General features: G+C 36.1%; 1 protein-coding gene and 1 long non-coding RNA gene across 2 annotated transcripts in view; both read left to right on the forward strand.

Annotated features, from left to right (window-relative positions):
• The window catches only part of LOC107745188 (uncharacterized), a 19805-nt gene extending 17033 nt beyond the window's left edge, over nt 1-2772 (forward strand). The window contains exon 3 of the long non-coding RNA XR_001640573.1: nt 2488-2772. This is a non-coding gene — a long non-coding RNA (uncharacterized LOC107745188). The remainder of the gene's footprint in view (nt 1-2487) is intronic.
• The window catches only part of LOC107745216 (roundabout homolog 1-like), a 270426-nt gene that overhangs the window by 153512 nt on the left and 103704 nt on the right, over nt 1-13210 (forward strand). The gene's annotated exons all lie outside the window — the stretch shown is intronic.

Raw genomic sequence — 13210 nt, forward strand, 5'->3', positions numbered from 1 at the left:
TTGCTTATTTATTTATTTATTAATTTATTTTATTTTATTTATTAATTTATTTATTTTCTTGAGGATATCCATAGTTCCAGGTGGGGCTTGTTTGTTTGTTTATTTATTAATTTGTATATTATTAATAGATTTAATTTAAATGTAATATTATTAAAATGTAACTTAAAGATCAATCATGATTTATGTGTGTGAAAACATTTTTACATGCAAAGTGAATGAAGACGTCGTTTGTAAAAATACAATAGAAATACACCCAATAAAGCACTTAAAAAAAAGAAAAGAAAAAATCTCATCTGGTAGGTCTTGGAAACTCCAACCACAGCTGAAGAAAGTGTGTCTTTGGAAGTCCTTAATGACTATAATCATTCCCTCATTGGAGGATAGTCATAGTTCTATTAACATTGCATTCGCTGACCATGGATCTCACATGCCACAAGCCAGCGGCTTTCTCTTTATTACAGCGGCGGCTGACGCTTTCATTTATCTTCCTCAGGAGTGTGGCTCCTCTGTTTACATGCCTTGTGTTCTTTTAATCTATTCTGTCCTTTGTTTGTGTCGGTCCGGAGGAGGCAGTGAGTGAGATACGGAGGGAGCGGTCGGTTCTCCCGCGGTCCCCGCTGTTCCACTGTCCTGCGTCTGGAGCTCAGAACTGGCAGAGCTCATTATGGACTGATTCAAGGTCTGCCAGCACAAACCCAGGGGGCCTGAAACAGCACCGTGTGCAGCGCATACCCCGGCAATCTCCGTCGCGCACACACACACCGGGATCTAACACCTGCAGCAGCTCTGTTGTGTACACATGCACACAAAAGCCAGGGCCAGAAAAATGGCCATAGTTAAGCGAGGCTCATCAGAGGCCCTCGCTGAGCGCCCGGTTTGCCGCCTCTACCTTCCCGCTGTAATGTTTTCCATATAAAAGCATGCAGGAGGAAGGCGATGTGTGCCTGTGCTCAGGGTCCCACAGCAGAGCATGAGGTCTAATCCCCTCATTAAGGACAGTCGGTGCTCAGGCTCAGATGGTGGGCTGGCAGAGTGACAGTGAACACGGACGTATGCACGCGGACATACATGCACAAGCCTGCGCCATCCGTCACTGATGCAGGTTGCTGGTGTCTCCTGCACGTTGTCATGCTGGACATTTCTGGATAATAACATCCGTGCGCAGCGTGATGTACGGCTATCCCATTTCGGGATGCTATCCCTCAAGCAGGTCCTGTCAAATAAAGAAATGTCGTTTTGAAAAATAGACGTGCCGCCCCCAATCCCTGAAATTCGCTGACAAGGTATTCGACGCATTTAATTCCACTTTCGCCATCCGTCTTTTGTTTCTTCCTGCCTATCATTCCTTAACACACCGAGACCTTTTACAAGACACTGATGGGCAATATTAGTAGCTCGCTCTTCTAGCTTATAGGATTATAAAGACAGTAGAGTGCTCTTGTAAAAGTGATTCATTGACTAGTACATAGGAAGAAATATGATCATGAAGTGGAGCATCCGAGCTTTTAACATCGCAGTTATCAATTTCCTTTTCGTTCTACAGCAAAGTGAAGGTCTCATCCGCAGTTCTGTTGCATTTGATGTTGTTAAGATTGTGCGCCTGTTTGGCAGTTGTAGCTTTGTGTATGTTTCGACAACAAGGTTTTATCTTTAAGTTCTGCAGATCTGTTTTTGGTCTCCACATCTAACCAGATTTTTTTAATTATTATTATTATTAGTAGTAGTAGTAGTAGTAAAATATATTTTCATTTTATTACTGTATTTTTTATTATTATAAAATATTTGTACTTTTTATTTATCTATTATAATTATTAAATGTTTTTTTCTTATTATTGTATTTATTTATTAAAATATTTTTCCTTTTTATATTATTATTATTATTATTATTATTATTATTATTATGCCCAATAATACTACTACTACTACTACTAATAATAATAATAATTTTTATTATTATTAATATTATTATTATTGTTGTTGTTGTTAAATATTTTATACTTAAATTTGACTTTACTTATGCTTATATTTACTTATATCCTTTTTACTCTTATTATTTTGAAAAAGTATGTTTTTATTATTATTATTGTTGTTGTTGTTGTTTTAAAATATTTTTATCTTTAAATTTTACTTTACTCATGCTTATATTTACTTATATCCTTTTTACTCTTATTATTTTTAAAAAGTATGTTTTATTATTATTATTATTGTTGTTGTTGTTGTTAAATGTTTTTATACTTAAATTTAGGGATGCACCGAATGTTCGGCAACTGAAATTATTCGGCCGAAAATAGCAACAAAAGCTCTTTCGGTGTTTTATTCGGCCGAATAAGCGAAAAGACCGAATAAATTGTACCGAACAATGACGTGACACGATCAAATAGAGGCTCGCACTAATGCAACAAACATGTTGACAGTGTGAAAGCATTTAAAACTGTCCGAGAAAGACACAAAAATCATTACAAGCACCGACAGCGAGAGACTGATTAGCACTGCATCGCATGTCTCCGAAGAGAAGTGAAAGGGCTGATTGTTGCTGGTTACTGTATGATGACTGAAATCGCAAAATGCCCTTAAACAATTAAATAAACTACAGAACGTTGTGTTTTCTAAAACACGAACGAACTGCATGTATTCAAACAGCGCTGCATGAGCTCGCGGCGCCAGGGTTCAAAGTCCAAAGCGCGAGAAAAATCTGCGCTGAAATAGTGTTATTCGTCAGTTGCTCAGTAACATTTTTATTATTTTTTACAAGGCATGTGACAATGCGATACGGGCAACAAACGTCTTCCCAAATTCGTAATGAGAATCATTTATAAATCTACTGTTGTCAACAAAAAGAAGCACTGAGGTCTTCCTGCGGGTTTCTGCCAAAATAAAAGCTGAGAAAAAGCAAGAACTCCATCAACATTAATAAATGTTATTATTGTAATTTTACTGTTGTTCTGTAAAATAAAATAAAAAAGACAATAATAAGGATAATAATAATTGCAACAGCTCTATTAATACATTTATTATAGCATTCACACATAGTGTTCAGACTGGGATCTGTAATATTTTCTAATGTTTTAAAAGAAGTCTCTTCAGCTCAGCAAGGCTGCATTTATTTGTACAGTAAAAAAAAATACATGCCTGATTCAAGAAGTGGGTCTCAAAAATGGCCAAAAAATATTATTTTACTAACTTATTCATTTTAAGTTAAATTGTGTTTTATTGGTATAATGTCTGCTAGAATGTTCAAAAATGTTCAGTGTTAATTAAATATTTTTAAAGCACATTTTGGCTATTTAATTTATGCAATGGTGAATAAAATTGGCAAAATGGGGGAAAAAATGCGAAAAACCGTGTTCGGTATTCGGCCTTCGGCCCAGTGTTTCGTTTTGTTCGGCTTCGGCCAAGAATTTTCATTTCGGTGCATACCTACTTAAATTTTACTTTACTCATGCTTATATTTACTTATATCCTTTTTACTCTTATTATTTTGAAAAGTATGTTTTATTATTATTATTATTATTATTATTATTATTATGTTTTTAGTTATTATTGGTTATTATTGTCATAATAAGATTTTTTATTTTTGTATATACATATGTAATTACAAATGATAAATAATATTGTTTATTACAAAAGTTGAACAAAAGCATTATGTAGCTGTACCAGTTATAGAAAAAAAAGACTATAGTTGTCACTCTTTTTCTTGTACAACACCGCAACTGTTTAGTCGCAAATTCGTTAATAGGCATAACGTAACGTCTCTTCCACATTTCCGTTCCGTTTGATGTTGTTTAGCTCCGTATCGTGTGCCTGTTTGGCAGTTGCAGCTTTGTGTACGTTGGGACCGGCAGATGGTTTTAGCTTTGAGTTTTGCAGCCCTGTTTTTGGCCTCCACATCTGACCAGACTGAGTGACTCGGGTCACTTTGTAGGACTTTTTGCGGACAGCTGCGCTCTGGATTTGGATTTAATGGCAGGCAGATGCTAAGTGATTCTTTGCTGGGTTATTGGCTGGTGCGTATGTCTGTTTAGAAGCATCCTGAGAATAATTAAGGCTCGAAACATGTGCAATGCGGAGGTATTTCAAGGGAAAGGAACGTGGCGGATTTCGGGGTGTACGCGTGGGCATTCGGTTTGCGGACACGGACTTGCCTTTGTAGCTTGATTGCGCCCTCTTTAAATGCAAAACACGTTACGCTTCTTTCTTGAAAGTTCGCTGACGTGGTAATTTCCACCCCCCCCCTTTTGCTTTTTAGGTCCCGTCTTCGCTTAGCTCATCTCGTCGTGTGGCATTTTGATCTAAACACACGAGCGAATCAAGGCGAGAGAAACCAGGCGTCAAATTGAGTGAGCGAATTCGACTGCGGTCTGCCAGGCTGATCCAGTGTTATTAGTTGTCTGTCTCAGAGATGGGTAATGGGGGCTGACACTCTTTGAACGCGAACGGCACGCCGGGGACCCCCGGGAACCGAAGGGGAGCTCGGCGGATCTCATCAGGGCTAGAAAATGGTGTGGCGCTTTGTTAAAGATAGACTGGGAGTCTGTTTCGATGGGAGTCGATAACCTCTCCCTTCTGCCGTTTGATGGACAGCGCAAGAGCGAACGAGTGGGGGGCGAGAAAGAGGCACGCTCTGAATCCCAATTTCATTACACCGAGATAAAAAGAATATTAGATGAGAGATAGAAAAGATAAGATGGGGAGCAAAAGAGATGAAGGCTTTTTTCTCGACGGATCGAATGAGAGCGAGAACCGTCAGTACACAGGGCTGTAGTTCTCGTTTTAAGAGGTTGGAGTACCCAGCGCGTCGTGTCTCTCAAGGGCCTTGCTGAGTGAGTTATGAGTCCATTCTGTGTGTGTTGGCAAATGGAGACGGGGGCCTGAATCCAAACAGAACACACAACCTTGACCAGAGCTAAACCGAGAACCTTCAGAGGCGTGAGCCAAAACATGTGGCAACACAGGCTGAGCCTGCGAACCGGTAAAAATATCCAGCCCGCAAACAAGCATTGTGTTCAGAGATAATAAGAAGTGTCCGCAGTCTGGAATAATAAGGACAAATTGGTAGGAAAGCTCAGAATGTGGCAAGCAATCTTCTGGTTCAGAATAAAATCAGTATGTGGAATATAAACCTGGTTTAGTCATTTGCATACATTGTGGGCTCACCATATGGATTGAAACTCAACATGATGGCTCTCTTTAGTTAGACACAGACAGATCATTTTTATTTGACAAATGTTTACATTTTTGTATGTTGTACTTTTTTAATATGGGAAAATAGTATATAATAATATTTATAATAATAATAATACTATTTATTTATTTATTTATTTTACAATTTTAGTTTAGTTTGTCTTCATAACCTTTTGATCTGCAGGCTTGCTATATAAATTTAAATTCAACATGAATTCAAAAACAATCTTCTTTACATTCGTAGTTACATTTTTTTTTTACCTCTATATTTACACTTTTTCATTTAGGCTACTTAATTTTGCTTAATCGTTCATCAGTTCCTTAATATCTGGAAATGGTGGTTATTTTATTTTATTTTAAAAACTTTTTTCAGAATGTAACCATAGGCTTGCTGTATTTAAATTTAACATTAATCATTATGAATTGTTTTTGTTTGGCATATTCATAGTTCTCTAAAAGTTCTATAATATATAAGTAATATATTATTTATATAATATGTTTTTATTATTGATTTATTTTATATACCCTTAATCAATATTTAATTTGTAAAAGATGATAAAATATTAATTAAAAAGAAAAAATTGAAGATTGTAATTTTTCTTGAATTTCTAGCTAAATTTTGTGATAAGGGTTTTTTTTGTTTTGTTATTGTTGTTATTGTTATACTTTCCACTTGTTTATAATTGATAAAAAACTAACTGAAAGCCTTGCACAAGTGCACTTGATAGAGGACTGACAGATAAACCGAAGCAGTCTGAGGAGATTTGCTGTAGATTTGTAGATTTGTGTGAGGAATTTGCTGTTACTTTAACCTTGACTTCTACAAGTCAGTTTCTCTGTGCGTTTCCTCCATCTGCCAAAGGTCTGAGCTCAAACAATGACACTGCTGTGAATCGATGTGTCTTCAGGGTGCTGAAGAGAGCGTGAGGAGGTTCAACTCAGCGCTCTCTGATTTTCTGCTGGGTTATTGATTTCCAGGCCTCTCTCGTTCTCTTTATCTCCCTCTCTCTCTTCTCTTGGCCGCTCGCTCGATCCTGGACTCCCAGTCAGAATCAGATGAGTCCCGTCCCAGCGGAGCGGCTTATTTTCCTCCCTCGTCTCCTCATTCCTCAGCTATGCTCTATATTCAAAACGCTGAGATTTCTCCTGGGGGCTTCGAACAAGGAATATACTGTTACAGGCGAGGAGAAGGGAGAAAAAGAGCGAGCCGGTGTTACTAGATACCAGTGAAATCAAATCTATTTGCCTTGCCCCTGAGCAACATTCATTTTCCAAAACCGCTGGACTGACTACGTGGAATGTAGCGGCTCTGAAATGTAACATTCTGTCTTCCTGATTGAGCCGGTTTCTGAGATAAGAGCTTCTGTTTGCTCCTCCAGCATCTCTGAAGAGTTAATCAGTAATCTCACTCTCCTCCGGATGAGCAAAACATATAGTGACTTCATCCCACAAGAGCATTCTGTTTCTCAGCGCTTGCTCTTTCATAGCTAATGGAGAGCTCATTTGTGAAATGAGATCACCTGTGTTGTTGTTGTTGTTTACTTATTTTATTAATTTTCTGTTTTCATTTTAATCTTAGGTAACATTATAGTAGTTTTTTTGGATACACTATTTTGTGTCCTTGTTACAGTGTAATTATACATTTAAGTACTGAGTAATATTAATTAACTACATGTATTTACTATTTGGTTAGGGTTAGGATTAGTTTTTGTCTTAGGGTTACATGTAATTATGCATACTTTATTGTTATTATAATAGTGAGTGCATGTAACAGGTGTAACAAGGACACCTTAAAATAAAGTGTTACCATTTTTCTTATTTTTAATTAGTTTTTTTTTTTTTTTTATCTATATAGTTTTTTATTTTAATTTCAGTTTTAGTTTTAGTTATTATTTAATAAATGACAACTAGCTGAAAGGTTTTTCCCCCTCCAATTTAATGTTTATTTATCTTATAGCAGGGTTTTAATTGAGTTTAGTTTTTAATTTTGTTATTATAATTAACTAAAATTGAAACTAAAACCATAAAAAAAACATTACTTGAAATAAAATAAAAGTTAACTAAAATAAAATAAAATATTAAAAGCTTTTTATTTCAACTAGTTATTTAATAATTTAATTTAGTTAAACTTTATGTACTAAAATAACTCAAATTAAAACTGAAATAAAAATGATTAAATACCACACACACACACACGTATGTATACTACTAAAAATGACAAAAACACAACAACATTACTAACACTTTTATTTAAAATTAAAATAAAAACAAAATGTAAAAATAAAAACTAATTCAAAATATTATAAAAAATGATCATATAATACTCAATTAAACTAAAATAACACTGATTTCAAGTGATGCCATTTTCTTTATGGTGTTAGATATAGTTACTAAAATAACCCTGCGTGGCAGATCAGAGCAGAATTTTGAACTGCAGATGCATGTGAGATTGTTCATGTCTTAAAGGGATACAGAAACCTGTATGACTTTATTCTGTGAAACACGATAGAGTAGATATTTTGAAAAGAAAGAAAGAAAGTGAGGGTGAATAAATGATGACATATTTTTCATTTTTGGGTAGACTGTGCCTTTAAAACTTAAGAAAAAGTCTTCATTTGTTCTTCGTTTAATCTCATGCATATATGAGTGCAATTTCCTTTGTCGTTTTTGTTTCCTTTGGGATTGTGCTTGTGAAATAATAGTGAAATTGTGTCTTCATGATGTAATCTAGTGTAGTTTGGTCAGGTAGTGCAGTCAGGAGCAAACATGACTGAAAACTCTCAGTACTCCCTCATAAACCTCCTGATCACAGAAGTCGTAAGTTAACATCCCCCTCAGCACTTCAAAGAGTCCTTTACGTGTGTGTGTGTGTGTGTGAACAAGCAGACAATAAAGGACAGTAAAAACAAGGGCTGTCTCAGATAAACAAAAAAGAGAGAGTAGACAGAGGATCATAAATGTGCTTTTGTTTACTCAGGTATTGTGGCAGATGAAAAGCTTTTCAATAGTGTTGGTTTGTGAATGTGTTTGTCCTCGTGTTTGTGCAGGTCAGGTTTAGCCAACATTATGGTGACCAAATGTTTCCCACAAGAGCAGTAAAACCTGAAATCACCTACACTGTAGAGCAGACCAACAGTTCTTATCAGGAAAACAGCTTAATAAACATACTAAATAAATGTCTTAATGAAATATAAAAACGCACAATGGTTGTGTGATGTCAAGTATCCAAAAAGTATTAGTTTAGTAACAAAATTATTCACAAAAATGAGAAAAATCTGGCAAAACTTCCTTTTGGGAAATGCCCAAAAGTAAAAATGATTCATATATGAGGTAAATGGTGTTTTTTGGCTCTCACTTTACAATATGTTTGTATACATTAGCATTAGTTAATACAATAGTTAACAAATAACAATGAACTATTTTTTACACACATGCATTTGCCTAGCTAAAGTAAAAGCATATATATGCTTTTACTTTAGCTAGGCTAACCTATGTGTGTGAAAAGAAAGTTACATTCCAGTAAAGGGATCATCCTGTCATGTGCTGCTCACCTGCCACACACACACACACACACACATAGTGCTCGGCAGGACAGGGGTCTTTCTTAATTAGACTGTGCCAGGGCAATTAAAGTCTCTGTGCTTGACTAGTCCGGTCTGACACATTCTCTCATTTCAGCCCACAAAGACAATCCACAGAGAGAACAAGCTAACATCCCACAAAAACTCTCTCTGTTTCTCCTGAAATAATGAACCTACTCTATCTTCTATCACTTTAACTATCAGTCCTGCTAAAGTCCTTTCATGTGCGCACCGTGTGTGTGTGTGTGTGTATGTGTTCATAGGAGAGACTCTCTCAGTCCTGTAATCTTTCTCTCTCTGTAATCAGCAGTTTTCTAGGCGCTGCCGCCTCCTCCTCATGCTTTTTTGACTCTAATGGCACATCTTCTTTCTTTTAACCACTATTACGAAGATTTTGATGATTGAATGAAAAAAAATGAAAAGAATGAGCTGAACTTATACCTTGTACTTTGTACTTTTCTGTATAGAGAACAAACGACACTTTGTTTCACTGTACAAAAAGTCCAGAACAGTTGCGTTTGTGTTCAGTGTCTGTATTTAATTTATTAATAATTTTTTTAGCCTACACACTAAAGGTCCAATATATATTTCAATATTTTCCCTCGCAGTTATATCATTGGGTCATTATACTACATATATATTTCGCCCATCAGGGAGCCACTATTATACCTGCCATTGAAACTGCTTTTGAATGCACGATCGCTTTTTAGTTTCACTTTCACTTTCGAGATTCGCGATCGCACGTACTCAGTTTATACTATGGAGCGGCAGTACTTACCACACATTTTACAAGATTAGATGTTTGTCAGTGGTGCTCACGATCTGCAAATCATTCGCGCATCGTCCTCAGTCATCTCTCCTTACTCTGCTTATGTGGTAAGTGAAATTTTATGTACTGTAATGTAGCAGGCAGCCGTTACACCGTGTCTACACCGGACGCGACAGTTGTCGTGTCATGTTGCGCCGCATCAGCTAAAGTCTGTCTACACTGGACGCAACAAAGCGATAGTTGAAAAACATTTGAAATTTGTGTCAGCACATCATAAATAGAACGCGGCAGCAGGTGAACGGTATGTTTAATTTGTTTGATGTACAGTCTTATAATCATTTATAGTGTCTAATTTTTACATGTTTTGCCATTTATTGTAGAAATGTATTTTCAGGCACTCCTTGATTTTTTTCCCCAGGTTTTCACTAATTGTTATTCACTATTGTTACACAGGTCATTCAAAATAACCCTAAAACTAATAATAGAAACACCCTTGTTCGATCTGTGGAGCACATGGTATCTGAGAAGCTTTACATAAAGAGCGCATGGGGGAAGAAAGTTATAGAATGCAATATGGAGACTAATTAGAAGCTCTCCGTGAAGACAAGCCCATTTGTCTAACTGCCGAGAGGGACCTCTGTGTCCGTGGGGGAAACGGGAAGTCACACGGGAGGAGAAAAGGCCAGAACACCCTTGGTATTTGCGTATGTGTGAAGTAGGGAGCTCCGTTTACATCCAACTGGAATAAAACCAATACATCTTCTGTTTTATGTGCAGAGTCCACCCTACGCAGACTCCCATGATTAAAGAAAACAAAGAGAGATTCCCCTGTTATCCACAATTCCTCTAGCCATCTGACAGGAGCAATTAATGTTTGACCTGAATTCCCTTTTGACGGAGAAAGAAAAAATATATATGCAGGATTCTGAGCTGGGATCACAGGTCCCTCTTATTAGCTCTGATGGGCCCGACACGGAATTCTGCCACTGGAATATGGAATGAGGGGAAGGCGGCTGTCTGCGTCAACCTGGAATTCTGGGAGTGCATATTATAGTCTTTGATTCTATTGGTCTCGTTTTCTCCTCTACTTTCCTTTCCTCTCTTCCTATCTGAACCTGAAATTCTGAAAGGATCGGGATTCTGTTATGTTTAATTCTTTTTTCTCTCTCTCTTCGCAAAATAGATAAAAAAGAATTTGATTCTCAATATCTTATTTTCTCTTCTTCTACTCTGTGAACCCAGAATTCTTTTGGGCTAATGGGAATGACTATTCCAAGGGATGGAAAAGTGGAAAAAGTGTGGACTGGGAAAGAGGAATGACTGTGCTTGTTGAGATATTGAACACAGTGTTGTTGTTTAACTCTTTTTTTAGCTATTGTTTAATACTAAAACTATAATTTTTTGGTAATTTAAATAAAGCTGAAATAAAATCTAAATGTTACATTAGAACTTGAAAAACTTTGAAAATGTTGTCTTGGCAACTAACTGAAACAAGTTGAAGTTGAGGTAGTAAAATTACTAACACTAATACTACATACTGCAAAATAAAAATAACCAAAAGCTATATAATAATAATAATAATAAATCGTAGTAGTACAAAATCACATAACATAAATTATTTGTTTATAAATAATTTAATTTATGTAATTTTGTGCTTTTTCATTTTTTTAGTCTTATAATATCATAATTTCTATATAGCTTTATTTTTATAAATGTATTTATTTAAAGGGGTCCTATTATGCTCTTTTACAAAGTCTTGATTTTGTTTTGGGGGTGTACTAGAACATGCTCTCATGCTTGGTGATTCGAAAAACGCATTATTTTTCAGATAATTTACATTATTAAAATACCTTACTCCCCAGCCTGGCACAAACGGCTCGATTAGTTCCGGGTTTGATGAAGGTCCGCCTTCCGAAAAACAAAATGTGTTGTGATTGGTTAGCTGTCCCAGTGCGTTGTGATTTGGCGAACAGCTTAGACGGTGTTTGACCAATTGTATGCATTATCGTACTTATTATAAAATGAAGAGTTGTATAAACTAGGGCTGTCAGCCGATTAAAATTTTTAATCTAATTAATTACTTGATGTTTCGATTAATTAATCTAATTAATCGCAAATTACCTTTGGCTGTGAAAATACCCCCAAAAGAAGATTTAAAGCTATTTTTTGTTAAAATTAGAAAATATTAAGTAGACATTACAAAAGAAGTATTTTATTTGATTCAACATAAAATGTATTACACATAAATGTTTAGGCTACAACGGCCTAACATAATCTATGGAACATAGCCTAAAAGAAGATAATTTGAGAAAAATTTTTTCGTTCATGCAATGGAAGTCATAGGTAATCAAAACCGCTTTGTTACCAACATTCTTCAAAATACCTTTTTTTATGTTTCACAAAAGAAATTCATTCAGGTTTGAGTAAATGATGACAATTAATTTTTTTGGGGTGAACTATCCCTTTAAAGTTTTTTCCCCCATATTTTTTAAATGAAATAATACTCTAAATAAGAAACTAAAACTGTTAGCAGGTGGCGGTAAATGTCTTTATGCCTTTGTTCATGCATTCGATTCGTTCAAACGGCTGATTCATTCAGGAATTCAGTAAATAGTATGAATGGGCCTTTAAAGTGAAAGTGTGAAGTGACGTGTGGCCAAGTATGGTGTCCCATACTCGGAATTTGTGCTCTGCATTTAACCCATCCAAGTGCACACACACAGTAGTGAACACACACACACAGCGTGAACACACACCCGGAGCAGTGGGCGGCCATATTGCTGCGGCGCCCGGGGAGCAGTTGGGGGTTCGGTGCCTTGCTCAAAGGTCTCACATCAGTCGTTGTATTGAGGGTGGAGGAGAGCGCTGGTTATTCACCCCCCCACCGACAATTTAACCATTAGGCCACGACTGCCCAAGACGCACAACAATTCTGCTGTGGCTTTTTTAGGTAATATTTTAGTTGGCCAAACTGAGCCAAAACACACAATATTGTGTTTAAAATATAACACAATATTAACTTCTTATTTACTGAACTGTTGTATAAATCACATTTGCACTCGGGACAAACAGCACTCGTGTGATATTGCTCTCGCTGCTCATGTGATATGGCTAATCATATGATATAAATATGAGACAAAAACTCATACAGGGGCATTTTTGCCCCAATATCTTGAATTTTAGGGCATAACTGCATTTATGGAATTGTTGTCCTGCATCATTTTTGTCAACAGTCAACTGTATGAAATGTAAGATGACGTACAGGTCTGGGGGCGGGGCCAGTGTGTTAATCGCATTATTTTTTCATAACTAATTAATTAAGTTAATGCATTAAACTGACAGCCCTAATATATTATATATTACTGCCCTACAAAGGCAAAAGACCTTAACTCGCTAGTGTGAAACTGAGAAAAATGACTTTAAAATTTTTTACTTGTCCAGCCAAATTAATTATAGGTAGGACACTGGAAATTTAACAATTAGATGTTTTAGTAATGACAATTATCTACATTAAAAAATTGTGAGCTGAAACTTTGATTTTATTTTGAAGTTAATATACTCTGCCTTTGCATTGTCTGCCAAACGTGAGAAGTCACACCAAGGCAAAAGGCAGTAACTTCCACATTATCAATGTTTGGTTGCTGATCACCATTTACAAAATCATTATAGTAACACCTGT

The sequence above is a fragment of the Sinocyclocheilus rhinocerous genome, unplaced genomic scaffold (assembly GCF_001515625.1).
Source record: "Sinocyclocheilus rhinocerous isolate Xijiao unplaced genomic scaffold, SAMN03320098_v1.1 scaffold257, whole genome shotgun sequence".
NCBI classification, from domain to species: Eukaryota; Metazoa; Chordata; class Actinopteri; order Cypriniformes; family Cyprinidae; genus Sinocyclocheilus; species Sinocyclocheilus rhinocerous.